At 30.5% G+C, this 10,009-nt stretch overlaps 1 long non-coding RNA gene across 1 annotated transcript; it reads left to right on the top strand.

Moving 5' to 3' along the window:
- The first annotated feature begins 525 nt into the window (after positions 1-525).
- Positions 526-3,313, top strand: LOC146938816 (uncharacterized). The gene is made up of 2 exons (XR_015031424.1): positions 526-1,248; positions 2,999-3,313. It is a non-coding gene; the product is annotated as an uncharacterized LOC146938816 (long non-coding RNA).
- Positions 3,314-10,009: the final 6,696 nt, after the last annotated feature.

Here is a 10,009-nt window from a genome sequence, read left to right as displayed (position 1 = left end):
TAACCCCATAAACCAACACGAGTCTTTTCAGCATGCTTTGTCCTCACTCACATGCTTACCGAGAAACTTCTCGGTAGGTCACCCATCCTAGTACTACTCCAAGCCAAGCACGCTTAACTGTGGAGTTCCTATGGATTGAGCACCCGAAAAGAAGATGCATCTTGTTGATATGGGTAGTACCTAACAATTCTTATAAGCCTTCCTTCAACCATGTAGTCTCATACCTACACGGCCTCTGGATCCCTCTCATTCCGATGTGTTTCGGTTCCTACTATTGTCGTGGGGGTCCCTTGCGGCTTAAACCGTTCCCCTTAGGTCGGGAACCTTTCGTATCCACCTAGCGGGATATCGAAAGCCACGACGTGGGTGTTACATGCCCACCAGCTTCCGCCTGGTTCGTCCCCGAACCACACCGTACTGGGAGAGGTCTGCTCTGATACCAAGTGTAACATCCCAGACTGCTTACAGGATTGCCGACTAACCCCACAAACCAACACGAGTCTTTTCAGCATGCTTTGTGTAACGCCCTATTTTATTAATTATTTATTTTATCGAGTTTAGTGTCTTTTTGTATAATTTATTTGAATAATCGTTACGTGTTGTATGTGCTCATATGTGAATAATTGTCTCTGTGTGTATTTTGTTTGGGATTATTAGAATTCGGTGTTAGATAATTAGACATTTTACTAAGCTGAGTGAGTAGTAATATTTCTAATTAGTTGTGAGCCGGTAAGTGACCATTATTATTATTATTTTACCGTTAAGTGAGTAACCCTTTTGTGAGTGGACTTTATTATAATAGAATATAATAAGGAGAGGTAGGAAAAGAAGGAAAGAAGTCACGGGAAAGAATAGAAGAATAAGAGAGGAAAGAGAAGAAAAAGGGGAAAATATCTATCTATCTTATGTTATAAGTGGGACCGCAAGAGAAAACATGTTTCCCATTATATGCTTATTTCCTTGCTTAATTCCCGGGCTTTGCTTCCTTATGGGTCCATGTGAGACATCTTTATCTATTACAAATTTCCATCAATTATTTCCAATAAGAAGTATATAGCCTCCCTCCCATATCAGCAAACTCACGCCTTTTTCCATTGAGTTTACACATTGTTTATACCATTTAGATTCATATGCCTCCACCACTTGGTTCAATCTTCAAAATAATTACTGGAGTGTGAAGAATTGTACTAGCACCGTAGCTGCAAACTTGAGGTATAGAGCTTTGGCTTAGGAAGGGAAGCGTATAAGGTAAGGGTGAGACTATCTTTCACTAATATTAAGTATGTATATCATTAGATTGCAATTAACATGTTGTAGGATTAGTTTGTAAGATTTGAGAATTATGATTTATTATGTCAATTAGTAATGTGTGACTTCTCATAATTTTATAATAATAGTGATAAATAGTTATTATTATTTATTATATAATTCTTGGATAATGATGAATTAATTGATGATGAATATTGATGTATTATATTTTAAGATATGTGATTTAAAGATGTTCTATATAAATATGTGATATTTTAAGATATGTGATTTAAAGATGTGCTATATAAAGATGTGATATTTTAAGATATGTGATTTAAAGATGTGCTATATAAAGAGGTGTTATTTTACGATATGTGATTTAAAGATGTGCTATATAAAGAGGTGATATTTTAAGATATGTGATTTAAAGATGTGTTATATAAAGAGGTGATATTTTACGATATGTGATTTAAAGATGTGCTATATAAAGAGGTGATATTTTAAGATAAGTGATTTAAAGATGTTCTATATAAAGAGGTGATATTTTACGATATGTGATTTAAAGATGTGCTATATAAAGATGTGATATTTTAAGATATGTGATTTAAAGATGTTCTATATAAAGAGGTGATATTTTACGATATGTGATTTAAAGATGTGCTATATAAAGATGTGATATTTTAAGATATGTGATTTAAAGATGTGCTATATAAAGATGTGCTATTTGAATATGTGTGCTTTTAAGATTTGTTATTTAAGGATGTGATATTTGATGATGTTGTATTATGATGTTGATATGATATGAATTATTTATATGTTGTTGTTGATCTTATTTGAGTTGTAAGTGTCAGTCTAAGTTGTGAAGTCATAAGAAGTCGTCCAAATTATTGGAATCATATAAGTTGTTCAAGAAGTTCAAGTTGTAAGTTGTTAAGATGTTGAGTTCATGCATACTCATTCATGTTGGGGGCTTGATGCCCGGCAGCTTTATGCTCAAACTACGTTGGGGGCTTGATGCCCGGCAGCTTTATGCTCACTTGTTGAAGAGCCTATTTACGCTCAAATATGTTGGGGGCTTGATGCCCTGATTGGTACCACATGCATTTGCATATCAAGATGATTTAAGATGATTTTAAGAAGTTGAAGTTGCATAGTCGAGTCGAGTTGTTAAGAGGTTAAGATGTCGAGTTGTTAAGAGGTTAAGATGTCAAGTTGTTAAGATTGAGTTATAAGTTGAATACGAAGTTGATGTTGATGATTGATTATGAAGTTGTTATGATAATGCTATGTTTGATAATGCTATGATGTTTATGATTAATATTTGACGACATGTGATGATGTTTGTAACTAATATATGTGATGATGTCGATGATTAATATATGTGATGATGTTTGTGATTAAATATATGTGATGATGTTTGTAATTAATATATGTGATGATGTTTGTGATTATTATTTGATGATGTATGATGATGTTTATGATTAATAACTGATGTTATATGATGATGTTTATGTCTATGATTAAGATGATATATGATGCTATGATTAAGATGATATAAGATGAAGTATATGACTAATGTAGGAAGATTAATGATGCTAGTTAATGAAGTTTAAGATGTTAGATATAATTATTGAATTATATGATGTCTAGGTTGTTAAGTGTAGTTTATGATTTATATGCTTAAATATCATTGTTTGAGAAATCTCATCCCTTCTGCGTATATGTTGCCTCGACCGTGGGTAATGTGCAGGTAATAAAGGCTAGCTGTGTTCGTGAGTAGACTCCTCACATCGTGTCTAGGATGCTCTGATACGTAACGGGATGGGAATTTAGTTGTTGTTTTCTGTTCCTTACGTATTATTTTAAGAAGATTTTCATGAACTATTATTGAACTAAGATTTTATGAGATTTTATGTTGAGGCCCTTGTGCCAAAGATTATTTAAGATATTGAAACTATTCTGCAGCAAAGTTTTAAATATTACGTTGTTGGATTTTGAAGGATTAATATTTATTATTCAGCTTATGATTTTTAAGAAAAGAATGTGACATTCCGTTTACATTGAATTACTCTGATTTTTATTAAGAAATTTTTATTTCGGGAAAATGGGGTGTTACACTTTGTCCTCACTCACATGCTTACCGAGAAACTTCCCGGTAGGTCACCCATCCTAGTACTACTCCAAGCCAAGCACGCTTAACTGTGGAGTTCCTATGGATTGAGCTCCCGAAAAGAAGATGCATCTTGTTGATATGGGTAGTACCTAACAATTCTTATAAGCCTTCCTTCAACCATGTAGTCCCATACCTACACGGCCTCTGGATCCCTCTCATTCCGATGTGTTTCGGTTCCTACTATTGTCGTGGGGGTCCCTTGCGGCTTAAACCGTTCCCCTTAGGTCGGGAACCTTTCGTATCCACCTAGCGGGATATCGAAAGCCACGACGTGGGTGTTACAAACATCGTCATGTTTTACTATGACTGCTTTTCACTTATCATAGTTTCTTCAATAAAATGTATCAAAAGCTTCAATCAGCCATTAAACAATCATCATGGTTCTTTTTTATTTCTTTTGACCGGATAAAACATATCCTTTAAGTGTCATTTTATCTTAGTTATTTGACAATCAATGTATGAAATTTTCTACTTTAATTTGTCATTGAGATAGTTACTATTAAATAATTTTTTTGGGGGGGACTATTAAATAATATTGTTAAATTTTGTTATCTACCGTTTATTATAAATAATTTCCACTTGCAAGCAATTCCACGCACCATTTCAATCAAAAATTGTATTTTTTTAATATTTTATCTCAATGTCATGTCTTTTTTGTTTTTTGTTTTTTTTGTTGTCTTTCTAAATTTTGCTTCAATCAGCCATTAAACAATCATCATGGTTTCTTTTTTTATTTCTTTTGACCGGATAAAACATAATCCTTTAAGTGTCATTTTATCTTAGTTATTTGACAATCAATATATGAATTTTTCTACTTTAATTTGTCAATGAGATAGTTACTATTAAATAATTTTTTTGGGGGGGACTATTAAATAATATTGTTAAATTTTGTTATCTACCGTTTATTATAAATAATTTCCACTTGCAAGCAATTCCACGCACCATTTCAATCAAAAATTGTATTATTTTTTAATCTTTTGTCTCAATGTCATGTCTTTTTTCTTTTTTGTTTTTTTGTTGTCTTTCTAAATTTCATGAATTTGGTATTTTTAACTAGGCAAAATGAATTATATTAACACAAAATTATCAGAATAAACACATCATAAACATATATTTTTTAGTGAGAGAAACTCCAACTTCTCTCTAAACTTTCTTTCACCTTCGTCCATCGAGGAGAGGTGGTTTTAGGTCATTTTTTGACCTAGAATCACCCCTCTACATCTTTTTTCCCTTTTCTTTCAATCGAAATAAGTGGTTTTCACATAGATCAAGTTTTCTCTTTTGTGTTTTTTTGTGATTTCGTCGTCTAAGTGTGGCATTGTGTTGTTCGTCGTCTTGTGCGGCGTTTGATTTCGCGTCTTATCGTGGTGTTCGTTTAGTTCCCATTGAAAGATCGACATCAGTCGATTACAAATTCACCAATGATTTGGGCGTCAACGTTGCAGATCCGAAAGCATGTGAATTTGTAGGCATTTTTCCATTTTATGCTATTAACTTGGGTGTTGTGAGTTTGTTCGCAGATTCACCCTTTACGTTTTTAGCGATATTTGTATATGATGTACTCTATCGATTTGAATGAATGAATATCGTTTTGTTTTTGTCAAAAAAAAACACAAAATTATCAAGTATTTGTATAATTAATAATTTAATAATTAATATAATTCTCAAATATTAATTTTTTTCCTTTTTATTAAGGATAATAATGATAAGCAATTTAAGAGTAATTAATGTCACTTAAATTAAAATGATTTTATGAAGGTTAAAATGTGTCATGTAATTATTTAGAATGAAAATGCCTTGATCGATGGAGACATTTTCTAGTCTCACCCCATATAGTTATAGCTACAACCAATTTGTTTTTTAAATTTTACAATAATACCGAAATTGCCCTCTCTATGTAAATTTCTTAAATTTTCATCATTACTTTGAACCTTTATCCTTTTTCACCCACAAACCACCATGGATGTGCAATCAATAACTACCAAAATTAAAGATGGGTTAATTATGTTTTTGGTCCCTACAAAATTGCGACCTTGTAAGTTTAGTCCTTACTTAATTTTAATAGCATTTTTAATCTCTACAAAAAATTTCTGCACTCAATATTAGTCCTTACTCAATCCAAATTTGTTTAATTTATGCTTAAACTCTTAAGTTTTTCAACAATTTTTTTCAGGCGTGTTAAGAACGTTATTAAAAGGTCCTCCGAAAAAAATATCGTAAAAAATTGATTTCTACGTCCATATTTTTGTTACTTATATCTTAAACTTTTGTCGTTTTAAAAAATTCATATTTAATTTATTTCATGTTAAAAAATTATAGATTTTAGTAAATGAACCTTTCATAGTGTTCTAAACTTGTATAAAAAGAATCGTTAAAAAATTTAAGAGTTTAAGGATAATTAAACAAAATTTATTTTAGCAGAGACTAAAATTATAAGTAATTTTTTTTTTGTAGGGATTAAAAAAGCTATTAAAATTAAGTAAGGACTAAACTTAGAAGGTCGCAATTTTATATGGACCAAAAACATATTTAACCCATTAAAGATTGAATCAACATATTTTTCATTGATACGTACTATATTCATACAAATAAGTGAATTTCATAAATTCATTCAAGTTTCAATTTACCGTTTGTTCCATGATTTCTTCAATGTTGTTAATTTCACCATGGATGTTCGTTTTACGTAAACTCATTTTATATGAACTAAATAAACTCAGTTCACATAAACTGTGTAAACTGAAATTACATTAGCTTACTTAACTTATGTAAATTGAGTTTACATAAACTAAGTAAATTCAGTTTACATAAACTGCGTAAAACGAATTTACTTATATGTAGCTAATGTGTTTGAACACTTCACGTAAACTTAGTTTACTTAACTTATGTAAACTCAATTTACATAAACTATGTAAACTGAATTTACGTCTATATAACTAATTTACATCCTGGGGTGTAACTCTGATTACTTAGGGTGTGAGTAGTATCCGTCATCGATGGATCAGACGAAAAAAGAAAAAAAAATGATAGTGTTAATTATAGACCCTAATTAAGGAAACAACTAGACCAAAAAAAATATGGAAACAAACAAATATTGAAGTATATTATAACAAATAAATTGGAGACATTTAAAATTCAAATATTTCATTTTTCTATCTGTACAAAAAAAATCTGAATTATTTTAATCTTTTAACCTTTTCTATTAATGTTTTATATTCAATTCTTTTAAGAGATAATTTAATTTACAACAAAAAAATTTTGAAAAATTTAAAAAAAAATAAATTGTCATTAAATTTTGAAATTTTATATTTTTATAATTTAAAATAATTGAATTTTATGTGTCATTTTAATTGGGCTGATTCTAAAAATATTAAACTTTGTCGTTTAATAGGTCAGACAAAAAATAAATGTTCTTTAAATAAGATCCTTAATTGAAACCCTTAATTAAACGAAATAAAAAATATTAAATTATATTGCAAAGAAAAAATGATGTGCTGTCGAAATTTAAATAATTGAGGTTACTTAGAAAAAACTATTGAATATTTTTTTAAATAAACTAAAAACAAAAATATTTTAAGTTTTTTAGTATTGTTTCATATCATTTTTTAAAAAGGAATATTTCATGTACTTAGAAAAATTATCGCTAAATTTAAAAAAAATATCATTAAATTTTGAATACTTCAGTTTGAATAATTTAATATTTTTCATTTTTTTTATTTTTTTTCATGTTATTAAGTATAATCATGATAAAATAAATTAAGAGTCATTAATGTGGCCATTTAAATTAAAATGATTCTATTAAATGTCTCATTTATTGGGTGAGATGAAAAAAATGTTATTTAAATGTTACCATTATATGATATCATGTTTTGAATCACTATTTTTGCTATTAATATTAATAATAACATTCCTAATCAAGGTTGGCTCGGCTAATAATGAGTTGACTCAACCTCAAGGGCGTGGATTCAAACCCCACTATTAGCGTGAGAATCTCTTTGATAGAGAGTAACTTTGTAAGTGATCATTGAGTCATAAGACATATCTTGATCTTGATGTTTACTCCAGAGTCTAACTCACCTAAAAAAATTATAATAAAAAACAATTTTTTTTTAAATTGTCAATTGTAGATTATGATAGTAGTATTTGAAAAGCCTCACTTTATTTTATGAAAAATTAAGGGTGTGTTTGTTTCAAGGCAAGAAATTACATTCCTTGAAAGGACATTCCTACCCATTTGTTTGGTAAAAATTTAGATTTCCTAGAATATTTTAGAAATTAATTAATTAAAAAAATAAAAATGGAAATAAATGTTAATGGTAGTGAGAATTTATAGCAAGTTGAGTTTTATTACCATGGAAATTTTAGATTCCCATCCTTTAAACATGAGAATAACAGTATAAGAAAACATGTGTAAATAACATTCCTGAGAATATAACATGCATGTGAACAAATTTTCAAAACTTGAAACAAACATGAAAATGTTGCATTTCTAATCTCACATTCCTAGGAATCATATTACAAATCTTGAAATAGACACACCCTAAAGTCTATTTGACATATTCTAAAGGAACTTTTTTTTTAAAAGAAATAATAATAACAAACACAATTTAAAAGGAGAATTGAATGATATCCAAAATTAAATTTTAGCAATAACTCAGTGATTTTGTCAATTTCAATTTTACGAATTTTCAACAATTTTTTTATACAATTTATTTACGGATCCCTATCAAAAGTGAAGAAAGATAGGGTGCTTATATAGACACCCTTCTCTACAAGCACCTTATTTATTTGCTCCACAATGGGGTGCTTATTTATTATGGTGTTAAATAGGTGAAGCACCCACCATTGTGGATAGTCTTAGAAATAAAATAGCACTCACAAATATATTTATGTTTACTTATCTCCAAAGATACTAGCTAAGTCAGAATCTCGAAATTCAAAGTTTGTCCTTCTACTACTAGATTAAACCCGTAAGTTGGAAAATCACAATGAACAAGAAAATGAAATTTTATTTCAAATTAATAATGACAAATGAAATATCCCTTATACCCAAACCATCTCTCATCTTGATTTTTTTTACTAAAAGAGTTTGTTGGTTTAATTGTTCATGCTAATTGGGATTGCTCGGTCAAACATATTGTCCAAAAGTTGTTGGTAATTTTGTGGATTTTTTGAAGGAGCTGAAAAATGACACCACATAATGAACCAAAACCTTAAGTCATCAGGTGTACAGTGGCGGAGCCACGTGTGGACTGGGGTTGGCCATGGCCATCCCATTAATTTAGGGTTGAAAGTACTATTATACCCCTGAGCTAATTTGAAAATTACAAACATGCCATTTTCTTTTCTGAAGGCTGAAGCGTGACCCCTTCTTCTCCTCTGGTGATTCAGTGCGACCTCCATCCATCACCCATCCCCAGTCGCACCGCGACCGTGTTCGTCGCCATCTCTACCTCTCCGTCGAAATTGAAGCCCGCAATCACGCCACGACCTTTCAGTTACCCACTTTCAGTGCGATCTCTGAAATGAATCTTCATCTGTCTCCATCTCACAAACCCTAATTGAGTAAGTGTAAATTACTTTTCTTTTGTTTGGTAATCATCTTCTTTTGTTTGGAAGTTGCTTAATTCCTTAATCCTTTTTAACTTTAGTAATTCCTTTTTAACTAATTCCAATCTGATTCATTCATCATTATGCTGAAATAATTATGCTGAAATAATAATTTTCTTAATCACACACTTTCTTAATTCCAAACCGATTCATTTTGCTTTGATTTTGGAATGTTTTGGGGTTGTGTACGTTTTGGTGAGATTTTGAGCTGCTTGCAAGTTGCTTCTCAGTTGTAATATTTATTTATAATACTTATGTTTTCATTAAAATAAATGTTGATGCAGGGTGTTTCTCAAATGAAACAGGTTGGGGATTGATTGGTAGAGACAATTGTGGGTTTGTCCTATTTTCTGAAACAAGGAGAGAAGACGTTGTAGTATCTCCTTTAGTAGCAGAAACCATGGGTCTGCGTTGGTGCTTTGTTGTGGGCGGAGCAGAGAAACTTCAAGAATCTCATTGTCGCGATGGATGCTGAGACAGTAGTAAGGTCTTTTTATGGTGCTGTAAAATTTGCTGCTATAGATGATTTAATCATAGATTGTTTAGATATAATGTATGATTAGAAAATGCTAGTGTTAGCTTTGTTAAAAGAGATAGCAATGTTGTTGCTCATAGCCTGGCCTGCTTATCTCTTTCTGTTGGTTGTATGGTATGGAAAGGCCATGTTCCTAACCAAATTATGACTTCTCTTTGTAAGGATTTTGAAGTTAATCAATGAAATTCCTTTTCTGTCAAAAAAATACATCCAGTAACTTGTTTTGCTTCTCAATTATAATATTTATTTATAATAGTTTTGAACTGTTTGTTTCCTTATTCATACTATACCATAGAGAGATATATTTGATTTTGAAACTTTAACACTATGATTAGATCAATTTGATAAATTTGTTTCTTTGAAGCATAGCGGCCATCCCAAAAAAATTTGTCTGGCTCCGCCACTGCAGGTGTATTGGTCATCTAACTTATATGTAACATCTACTT

This window comes from Medicago sativa, chromosome 3 (assembly GCF_051527215.1).
Source record: "Medicago sativa cultivar Bolivia chromosome 3, Bolivia_mono, whole genome shotgun sequence".
In the NCBI taxonomy this organism is placed as follows: domain Eukaryota; kingdom Viridiplantae; phylum Streptophyta; class Magnoliopsida; order Fabales; family Fabaceae; genus Medicago; species Medicago sativa.
The sequence above is the reverse complement of the archived record's forward strand: the minus strand, read 5'-3'. Positions and strand labels throughout refer to the sequence as shown.